At 45.1% G+C, this 11428-nt stretch overlaps 1 protein-coding gene across 7 annotated transcripts in view; it reads right to left on the reverse strand.

Moving 5' to 3' along the window:
- LIMK2 (LIM domain kinase 2) overlaps nucleotides 1-11428 on the reverse strand; it is a 68247-nt gene that overhangs the window by 41773 nt on the left and 15046 nt on the right. The gene's annotated exons all lie outside the window — the stretch shown is intronic.

An 11428-nucleotide genomic window follows, 5' to 3' on the forward strand; every position in this document is an offset into this window, starting at 1 on the left:
GAGTTTCACTCTTGTTGCCCAGGCTGGAGTGCAATGGCATGATCTCGGTTCACCACAGCCTCCGCCTCCCCGGTTCAAGCGATTATCCTGCTTCAGCCTCCCGAGTAGCTGGAATTACAGGCATGCGCCACCACGCCCGGCTAATTTTGTATTTTGTTAGTAGAGATGGGGTTTCTCCATGTCGGTCAGGCTGGTCTCGAACTCCTGACCTCAGGTGATCCGCCCACCTTGGCATCCCAAAGTGCAGGGATTACAGGCGTTAGCCACCACGCCTGGCCATAAACTTTTAGTTGAAAAAATAACTACTTCTTTAGGTAAGTGCAGCAATCACCAATTCACATATTATTCAGCCCTCGTAGACATCTGCCTCTCTAGTAACTAATAACAAAGAACAAACATTCATGAGTGCTCTGTGAATAGTGTTCCCAGTGCTATACACTTTTATTCACAGTCATATTGTGAGGGTAAGTCTCAAGGAGGTAGGTAGTAAGTTTGTATCTCCATTTCTTTTCTTTTTTTTTTTTTGAGACAGAATCTTGCTCTACAGGGTGCAGTGGCACGATCTCCGCACACTGCAACCTCCACCTCCCAGGCTCAAGCAATTCTCCTGCCTCAGTCTCCCAAGCAGCTGGGATTACAGGTGTGTGCCACAACAACCAGCTAATTTTTTGTATTTTTAGTAGAGACGGAGTTTCACCATGTTAGCCAGGATGGTCTCAATCTCCTGACCTCGTGATCCACCCACCTCAGCCTCCCAAAGTGTTGGGATTACAAGTGTGAGCCACCACACCTGGCCTAATTTTTGTATTTTTAGTAGAGATGGGATTTCACCATGTTGGCCAGGCTGGTCTTGAACTCCTGATCTTAGGTGATCTACCTGCCTCGGCCTCCAAAAGTGCTGGAATTACAGGCATGAGCCATGACGCCCGGCCTCCCTATTTTTATTTTTTATTTACTTATTTACTGAGACAGAGTCTCGCTCTTTCTCCCAGGCTGGAGTGCAGTGACGCAAGGTCAGCTCACTGCAGCCTCCACTTCCTGGGTTCAAGCAATTCTCGTGCCTCAGCCTCCTAGTGAGTAGCTGGGACTACAAGAGCACACCACCACGCCTGGCTAATTTTTGTATTTTCAGTTGAGACAGTTTCACCGTGTTGGCCAGGCTGGTCTTGATCTCCCAACCTCAAGTGATCTGCCTGCCTTGGCCTCCCAAAGTGCTGGGATTACTGGCCTGAGCAAATGTGTCTGGCTCATTTCTTTTTCTTTTTCTTTTCCCTTTTTTTTTTTTTTTTTTTTGAGATAGGGTCTTGCTCTGTCATCCAGGCTGGCATGCAGTGGTGTAATGCATGGTTCACTGCATTCTGAACCTCCTGGGCTCAAGTGATCCTCTTGTCTCAGCCTCCTGAGTAGCTGGGACCACAGGTGTGCACCACCATGCCTGGCTAAATTTTTTATTTTTTATGGGGATGAGGTCTTCCTCTGTTGCCCAGATTCATCTCAAAGCTCCTGAGCTCAAGTGATCTTCCTGCCTAGGCCTCCCAAAATGCTGATATTATAGGTGTGAGCCCCACATCTGGCCTATATCTCCATTTTCTAGATGAGAAAAATGAAGCACAGAAAGGGCAAGTTACTTCTCCAAAGTGTACAAATAATAAATGGCAGAATTAAGCCGGGCGCGGTGGCTCAAGCCTGTAATCCCAGCACTGTGGGAGGCCGAGGCGGGTGGATCACGAGGTCAAGAGATCGAGACAATCCTGGTCAACATGGTGAAACCCCGTCTCTACTAAAAATACAAAAAATCAGCTGGGCATGGTAGTACATGCCTGTAATCCCAGCGACTCAGGAGGCTGAGGCAGGAGAATTGCCTGAACCCGGGAGGCGGAGGTTGCGGTGAGCCGAGATCGTGCCATTGCACTCCAGCCTGGGTAACAAGAGTGAAACTCCGTCTCTAAATAAATAAATAAATAAATAAATGGCAGAATCAGGATTTGAAGCCAAGCAATCTGGCTCTAGAGTCTGTGCTCTTAACTACAACACAATACTGCTCTCATTACATGTGGATCTAATTAGTTTCACTCACAGAGGACAAACTTCATTTCCAAGTTCTTGGGGGAACTGCCAACCTATCTACCCCACTCCTCATCATAAATCACCTAAAAGTAAAAGATATTATTTTTGTTCCCATTTTTTCCACTCTATGCTCAATGTGTATCTTTAGTTAATCCTTCAAATATAAACTGAAGAAAACAAAACAAAACGAAACAAACTTACAATTGGAATTGAAATTTTTCAGATTTCAGGGCAATTCATAATTAGTTTGGTAGCTAGAGTAACTCTCTTGCTCCACTCTCTGGAGGTACCCAGGGCTTGTTCCTGCCTGGATTGTACCTACAGAGAAGTGCAGCTCAAGACCTGCTGCTGGAAAGGACTCCTGGGGTCAGGTTCTCTGGCTTTTACTCACTGTGGGATGGCTCCTCTGAGGGTAAAAGATAAAGTTTTAACTTATCACCTTGACACTTGAAGGCAGTTTTCTAAACAACCCAATTTCTGGAACTGATTCCTCCTTGCCATTTACAGTAACTGCAGCCACGGTGGCTAAGGGAAGGATGTGGGGAAGGGGAAGGGAAAGGGCAGGGAAAAGCCTGACTTACATCATATCTCTTGGCCACCTCTAGCTATTCATTCAACAAATATCCCTCCTATGCCAACAATATGCTCAATGATAACACAATGAGGGGCAAAAACCCCACGGTCCATGATCAAATTGTTCTTACTATTAGAGGTCTTAAGATATCATTAGGGAGATGAACACATGAATAAATGTAAGATTATAACTGTTTTTTTAAAAAGCCTCAAAGGAGAGGTCTATGAAGCATAAAACAGGGACCTGGCCTATTTTTTCAGGGTGAGGAATTACTTCTGTATTTCTCTGAGACATCCAGGTAAAGATCTAAATGATAAGCAGGAGTTAAGTGAAAAGAGAGTAAGAGGGCATTCCAGGCAGAGGGAGTAGCATGAACAAAGCCCTTGTCAGAAGCACGCCCTGTGCAGAAGAGAAGTGAGGCTGAAGTGTATGGAGCAGGAGGTTGTGGAGATGTGGAGAGAGGTCAGATTATGAAGGGCTTTACTATAACCCAAGTTAAGGATTTTGGTCTTTATCCAAGAACACTGGGAAGTTGTGGAAGTGTACAAGGAAGGAGAGACAACAGAGAGTGACGTAGTCAAGGTTTTTTGTTTTGTTTTTATTTTATTTATTTATTTAAAGATGGGGTTTCACCATGATGGCCAGGCTGGTCTTGAACTCCTGACCTCAGGTGATCCACCCACCTCATCCTCCCAAAGTGCTAGGATTACAGGTGTGAGCCACCACGCCTGGCTTTGTTTTGTTTTTAAGACCACTCCTTCCAGCCAGGTGTGGTGGCTTACACCTGTAATCCCAGCACTTTGGGAGGCTGAGGCAGGCTGATCACCTGAGCTCAGGAGTTTGAGACCAGCTTGGCCAACATGGCTAAACCTACTAAAAATATAAAAATTAGCCAGGCATGGTGACAGGTACCTGCAATCCCAGCTACTTGGGAGGCTGAGGCAGGAGAATCGCTGGAACCCAGGAGACGGAGGTCACAGTGAGCTGAAATTGTGCCACTGAACTCCAGCCTAGGTAATAGAAGAAGACACTGTCTTTAAAAAAAAAAAAAAAAAAAGATCACTCCTTCCAGCTGCTCTATAGAAAATAGATTGGGGGATGCAGAGTGGCTGTGGGAGACAGAGGCTACTGCAGCCTTCCAGGTGAGATGATGGTAGCTTGGAGCGGAGTGGTGGTGGGAGAAATGGAAAGAAGTAAACCTACCAACATATAATTTAGAGATAAAACTGATAGGCTTAGAGATGGAGGATGAAAGAGAAGAGGTATCAAGAATTCCTAGGTTTCTGGCTTAGGCAGTGGGTGGATGGTGGTGCCTCTCAATGATATCCATGTTTCAATGGAAGAGGAGCCAGTTTTAAGGGGAAGAATGAAAGTCCAGTGAAATGTAGAGAAGAGAGTCTGAAGTGCCTGGAAGACATTCAAGTGGACAAGCCAGGCTGATAGTAGAATATATGGGTCTAGAGCTCAGTGGAAAGGTTTAGGCTGGAGATACTGATTTTAGGGTCACCAGTGTGTGGAGGACATGGAAGCCATGGGTGTGTGTAAGACTGCGTGGGGAGAAAACAGACAGCACACCTAAAGGAATGGTAACATCTCAGAGCTGGACAAAGACAGATAAGCAAACAGGTATTACCAGAGAGGTGAGAGAATACCAGGAGAGTATGGAATGTCACGAAAGCCAAGGGAAGAGAACATTTCAAGATTGACAGATACTAATAATAAATGCTAACATCTGTTAAGTCCTAGTCATAGCCAGGCATTACGCTTAGGACTTTGAATATGACTGAATTTAATGTGCTTAACAACTTTTTGAGGTGGGAACCATTTCTCTTTTCAGAGACAAGGAAATTGTGGCAAAGAGTCGTTAAGCAGCTGACTCAAGGTCAGGTGGCTGGTAAGTGAAGCTGGCATTTAAGCCCAAGCAGCCTGACTCTGAACACTGATCTACTTTTCTCTAATACAACCCTTAGTGAAGTTTGGGAGGTCATATAAGATGAAGCCTGAAGAGTGGTCAGTGGACAGACTGATGAGGCTGTTATTTGGAACATTACTAAAGGGATGTTGTTTCGGGGGCAAACAAAAATGGAAGCCAGGCTGGAGCCCATGGTTAGGAATGCTCCATGTCATTCTCTATTTCCAGCTCTCTTAGGGAGCCAGTTAAGAGACCAGGCCAGGCGCAGTGGCTCACACCTGTAATCCCAACACTTTGGGAGGCCCAGGTGGAAGGATCTCAAGCCCAGGAGTTTGAGACCAGCCTGAGCAACAGAGTAAAACCCTGTCTCCAAAAAAAAAAAAAAAAATTACCTAGAGGATTGTTTAAGCCTGGGAGGTTGAGGCTATAGTAAGCCATCATCATGCCATTGCACTCTGTCTCAAAAATAAAGAGACCCTGTCTCAAAAATAAATAAGCTAATTAATGAATTAATTAAGAGACCACGCTAGTAGGCTAACTCTGTATCCCCCACAGTACCTAATTTGATGCCTTTTATATATAGCAGATGACACTTGATATATTTGGATAGTTAATATAAGATGGACAATGCTGCCATGTGCTGCTGCTAATCCTTAACATTAAACCATTCTAATGTTTTCAGAGTCCTTGATCATCACAACTACTCCATGAGATGGATTACTTTTATGACATTTTACAGATAAGAAACCGAGGCTCACAGGGGCTAAGAAATATGCCCACAGTTACACAGTTAGCTTAGCTCAGCTAAGGCTCAAATCAGGTTTTCTGTCTCCAAGTCTACTGTGTTTTTTTGTTTTCCCGTGGGAGTCCTAGTGGAAAGCAGACTCTCTTGGGAGCCAGGGAGACCTGAGTTCAAATTTCAGCTGTGTGACTCTGGACAAGTTATTCAACCTTTCTGGACCTTCCTGTTTTAGTATAAAATGGAGGTTGCATTGGCCAGGCACAGTGGCTTACTCCTGTAATCCCAGGACTTTGGAAGGCTGAGGCAGGAGGATTGATTGAGCTCAAGAGTTCAAAACCAGCCTGGGCAACATAGTATTAATAAGACTTGTCTCCACTTAAAATAAAAAAAATTGGCAAAGTGTGGAGGCACACCTGTAGTCCAAGCTGCCTGCAAGGCTGAGGTGGGAGGATTGCTTGAACTCAGAAGGTTGAGGCTGCAATGGACTCTGACTGTACCAGTGCACTATAGCCTGGACAACAGAGCGAGACCCTGTCTAAAAAAGAGGTAGGGGTTGCAGGGTTATTATGAGGACTGAATCAGATAATCTAAGTAAGGCTCTTAACACAATGTTTAATTGTATCAGTTATCTATCTCTGGCCTCGCCACTCTCCATTTTTCTACCTCTGCCACCTATAGAAGCAGAGGTCACAGTATCCCTTTGAGGTTCTCTGGGTCCTTAGTTCTCTCTTCCCAAAATAAAAAGCAGGATTAAGGCACATTCAAGGTCATATGTTGCTGCTACATACATCCTAAGAGTACCACTGTGTGGTCAAGCTGGAGTCCCTTGTAGGGGCAGAGGAAGACCCAGATGTCTGCCCTTCCTTCCTCTGCCAGGCAGGCCCCAGCCCCCTGTCCAATAGCCAGCCTTAATGATCTACTGGCTGGCTGTTTCCTTAAAGATAAATTGGACAAATGAGCAAACATCTTCCGGAGAAAGACACAGCCAGAATCAAAGGTTTAGGATAGCAAGTATAGCAGCATCAACAGCACAACAGCAGATGGCAGGGTTGCTTCACTGACTGTATCAGGAGCCTGAGATCCAGAAGAAAGTTAATAGCACTTTTGTTGACATTTTGGAGTCCATGAAGCCTGTGAACTAATACTGTTCAATGTTATCTGGCACTACCAGTGTGTGGCAGGCAGGGTGAGGGCTTTTTACCCCATATTACAGAAGAGGAAACTGAGCCTCGGTGAAGTATAGAAATATGCTTGTATTCAAGAATGCCAAGAAACTCTTGCAGGCAAGGAGTCAGAATGCCTGAGTTCAAATCCCAGCTATGCTACCTACTAGGTCTGTGACTTTAAGCAACTAACCCCCATTTCCCTATTTTTGAAGTAGGTGAGACCAGTACATTTTATTGAGTCACTGTAAGGATTAAAAGTGTTATGCATGTGATATGCTTAGGAGGGTATCTGGCACCGAGTACTCAATAAGTAGTACCTATTACTGTAATTATGATTCTACCGTGCTTGTTTAGATAGGGATGAGGGTGAGAAAATGAATTAGGCTTTCAGTATCACAGAAAGTACCCTGTTGTCAGCCACCACATTACAACACAGTCTCTGGTTGCTATGGTGTGTTATTTCTTCACTGGCCTTCCTGGAATCACAAAATTTAGCGGAAACAGTCTGTTGCCTGATGCAGTGACCACAGTCTTCTTCTACCTGCATTAGCCCTTTTCTAGAGTATAGGCATTTGTAACCACTTCTCAAAAGTGAAAGCTCAAATAGTCTTGTGTTTGTGATCCTGAGAAAGGAGGCCCTGAGAGTTCCCAGGAGCCTTAAGAAGGGTGGATTTTCCTTCTGATAATGCTGTTAGGAACCAGGTCAAGCAATAGAGACCCAGGCTGGGGCCATCAAAACTTATAGGGGCAGCTTTTCTGCCCTCCTCCTAGGCCAAACACCTTTAATCAGGGTGAAGAGATAATCATCAGAAAGTTGTCAAGGTCCCTTGGCTTGCTAACATGCCAGGAGGCCAGGCCACCATTCATAGCTCCACACTTTAACCTCAGCTACAAATAACATGCTCTCTGGCTACTCTCCTGGCCTCTCCTAAGGAGAGGGAGCCAGGTTCAGAGAACGTCAGAAAGGATTGCCCCAGATATAGAATTAATGGCACTGCTTAAGGAAAGGAAAGAGAGGTACTCAGAGTTTTAAAAAAGGCCTGTTGGGCTGGTCCGAGTACAATGGTGTTTACAACTAATTGATCACTATCAGTTACGATTTGTTCCTTTTCCACTCCCACTATTTCACCTGACTAGCCTAAAGAAAAAAAAAAAGACCTGTTGGGAAGGTTTGGGAGGGCTGGTCAGCCATATGTCCAGGACATCAGAAGGATCCTGGCCAGCCACCTAATCATACCAGCACAATTACTGACAGGGCTACTTTCAGTTATGTCACCGGCCTCCATTGCACAGTCCCAGGTTCCAGCTAAATAGCTTCCTGTTGTCCTGGGCACCTGAGGGTCTGTTGGAAGGCTAACAGAGGCAGGATTATGAATGTGGCTGTAGACAGTAGAATGGGGTAATGTAAAGGAGAGATAAGGGGAGGAGTTTAGGATGGGCCCCAGCAATTGCTCCATTCAATATCCAGCCCCACCCTGTGACTAGGAAAACAAAGATACTAGGGGAAGGGAAGAAGAAAAGTCACTTTCTTTATTGTAACTGTAGCCCAGCTGGGTAAGAGCAAGGCTGGAAGGGGGCCATGAAGAATGAATTTCTCTGAGTAGCACAGAGGGAGAGTACTGCTCCCAGCAGGCCTACACTCAGGTACTCTAAATTCATCACAGAAACACTGGTAAGCTGGCGTGGCAGAGCTCTTAAGGACCATTCAGGTTGATGCTCCATGTTCCTCAAAACCAAGGTTATCACTTGGGTCAGACAAATACAATCCTTCCTAATCCTGAAGATTTTCCTCCAATTGAGGCAAAAGTCAAATCAGATCCAAAAGATAGCCCCTCTCCTCAGGGCAAATTACCAGACTCCATCTGAGGGCGCCATGACATCCAGTTTGAATTTACCAGGAGAAAGCTCAGAAATCAGGAGATGTGCTTCTTCAGTACAGCTGGATTAGAGTCTCTATCCTCAAGGTAAAGCTGCAACTAGGTAAAGCTGAACCTAGATACTCTACTTCCTTCACAGGAATGATCTTTGGCTTGATTGTGTCAAGGTAGTTCAAAGGTGCCCTTAATCCCTGGGGCTCCACATCAGATAACCAATGAATGTGTAATAAGAGAAAAAGAAACGTATACATGTAGATGTATATAGAAACACACTCACAATATAACATAAAGTTACAGTTACTGATTATTAAGTTTTTTTTTTTTTCCATTTGTTTTGAGATAGGGGTCTTACTCTGTCACCCAGGCTGGAGTACAGTGGCATGATCACGGCTCACTGCAGCCTTGATATCACTGGGCTCAGGTAAGCATCCCTCCTCAGCCTCCCAAGTAGCTGGGACTATAGGTGTGCACCACCACGCCTGGCTAATATTTTTGTATTTGTTGTAGATGGGGAATTCTGCCATGTTGGCCAGGCTGGTCTCAAACTCCTGAGCTCAAGTGATCCTTCTGCCTCGGCCTTTCAAAGTGCTAGGATTACAGGCATGAGCCACCGCGTCCAGCCCTAGTAAGGGTTTTCTATGTGTCAGATACTACGCTAGTCACTTTATGTAGGTTATCACATTTAATCCTCCCTAACAATCATGTGGCATGAGTAATATTCTTATCCTCATTTTACAGATTAGGTGCCTGAAGCTCGAAGAAGTCACTTAAAGATAGTTAATAAATTGCAAAGCCGGGATTTAAAACCATAGTCTCATTCCATAGCCTATACTCTTTGTTTTTTGCTTTTTTTTGAGACAAAGTTTCCCTCTTGCTGTCCAGGCTGGAGTGCAATGGCACAATCTCGGCTCCCTGCAACCTCTGCCTTCCGGGTTCCAGTGATTCTCCTGCCTCAGTCTCCCGAGAAGCTGGGATTACAGGCATGTGCCACCATGCCTGGCTAATTTGTTTTTGTATTTAGTAGAGATAAGATTTCACCATGTTGGTCAGGCTGGTCTCAAACTCTTGACCTTCGGTGAACCACCTGCCTTGGCCTCCCAAAGTGCTGGGATTACAGGTATGAGCCACCGCACCCAGGCTGCCTGTACTCTTATCATGCTAACGTTTCTTACTTCCTCTTTATGTGTTTGTGTACATGTTTCTCTTTCTTTCTGTCTCTATCACACACACCCATGTACGTGTGTGCATGCACCAGAGAGCCCTCTAACAAGCTAGCATCTGACTAGACCTACACATGAGCCAAAACTTCACTTCTAAGGCCAGCTCTTGTCATATATGGCCTAAGCAACCCTGAGCAAGTCTTTTTGGTTTCAGGTCTCTCATCTGCGATATGAAGGGGTTATAACCACACAGTAGGTAGTTTCTTCTAGTTCTGAAGTTCTTTAGCTCTAGGAGAATCCAGAAATTCCAAAGATTAACTTGCTCTACCCTGTCCTGCTTATTCTGCATAGAAAATATTCATACACATAGGAAAACAGCAAGAACAAATATGAACATATGGGTTACATGCCAAGGTGAGACCCAATATGTGAACTCATTGGGTTTTGACATTACTTGTTAATCTCAGCTGTAAAATGAAAGGGCCAGCCAAAGGCTTTAACTATAATGTCCTTTACAGCTCTGACACTCTCTGCTCCTATCATACTAAATGGAACAGAAAAGATAGATTCAGCGTCCCTGGGAGTAAAAGGGGCAGGAACCAAGGCAGAAAAGACTTGAGAGCTCTGAGTTATAGCTGAAAGGAAAGGATAATAATGCTGGTTCCTCTCTAACTCTTCCAGAGGCCAGATGTCTCCAGGCCAATCCCCTAGATGGTTCCCAGGGAAGAGGCAAGTGTTTAAAGGTCAACCCAATTACTTGGTATAAGCACAGGGGATGCTTTACAACATGAGCTATGTGCGGGAGCTGGAATCTACAGTACAAGGTGCCTGTCTAGTCTATCTCATTCTCAGGATATGAGCACAGCCTCACCACTTCAGACCTTGGCGGCAGGTATGCCCATCCAGCCTCTGGAGTGGACCACTCCACTTTCCACTGACAAATTTCAACTATTTTATGTTGTGAAGAATACAAAGACAAGTTCCCACCCTTGAGGATTCAAATTTGATGGAAGGAAGGAATAACCATTCACTGGGTGTCTACCATGTACTAGGTATACTGCATATATTATTTCATTCAATCTCAACAAGATTATTATTGTCTGCTTTCCAGATGAGGAAACTGGGCCTCAGACAGCAGGAACAAATCTGATTTGAAGTCTGTATAATTTTTAAGAAACTGGGCTGCCTATAAAAATAATGTAGCTATAGGCAGGGTGTGGTGGCTCATGCCTGTAATCCCAGCACTTTGGGAGGCCGAAGTAAGCAGATCACTTGAGGTCAGGAGTTTGACACCAGCCTGGCCAACATGGCAAAAACTAAAAATACAAAAATTAGCTGGGCATGGTGGCAGGCATCTGTAGCCCCAGCTACTCGGGAGGCTGAGGCAGGAGAATTGCTTGAACCCAGGAGGCAGAGGTTGTAGTGGGCCAAGATCACACCACTGCACTGCAGCCTGGGTGACAGAGCAAGACTCTTGTCTCAAAAAAAATAATAATAATGTAGCTATAATAAAGCTAACAACAAAAAGTAGGAACCTAGGGAGGCAACCTGTGGTGAGGAAGAGCTGCTGGCTCTGCCAACCACACTAAAAACAACTCTTGGCTGGGGGCGGTGGTTCATGCCTATAATCCCAGCACTTTGGGAGGCTGAGGTGGGTGGCTCATTTGAGGTTAGGAGTTCAAGACCAGCCTGACCAACATGAAGAAACCCTGTCTCTATTAAATTCCAAAATTAGCTGGGCATGGTGGTAGGCGCCTGTAATCTCAGCTACTCAGGAGGCTGAGGCAGGAGAATCACTTGAACCCTGGAGGTGGAGGTTGCAGTGAGCTGAGATTGTGCCACTGCACTCCAGCCTGGGCAACAGTGAGACTCCCTCTTAAAAAATAAAATAAGGCCGGGCGCGGTGGCTCACGCCTGTAATCCCAGCACT

The sequence above is a fragment of the Cebus imitator genome, unplaced genomic scaffold (assembly GCF_001604975.1).
Source record: "Cebus imitator isolate Cc_AM_T3 unplaced genomic scaffold, Cebus_imitator-1.0 Scaffold258, whole genome shotgun sequence".
Classification (NCBI taxonomy): domain Eukaryota; kingdom Metazoa; phylum Chordata; class Mammalia; order Primates; family Cebidae; genus Cebus; species Cebus imitator.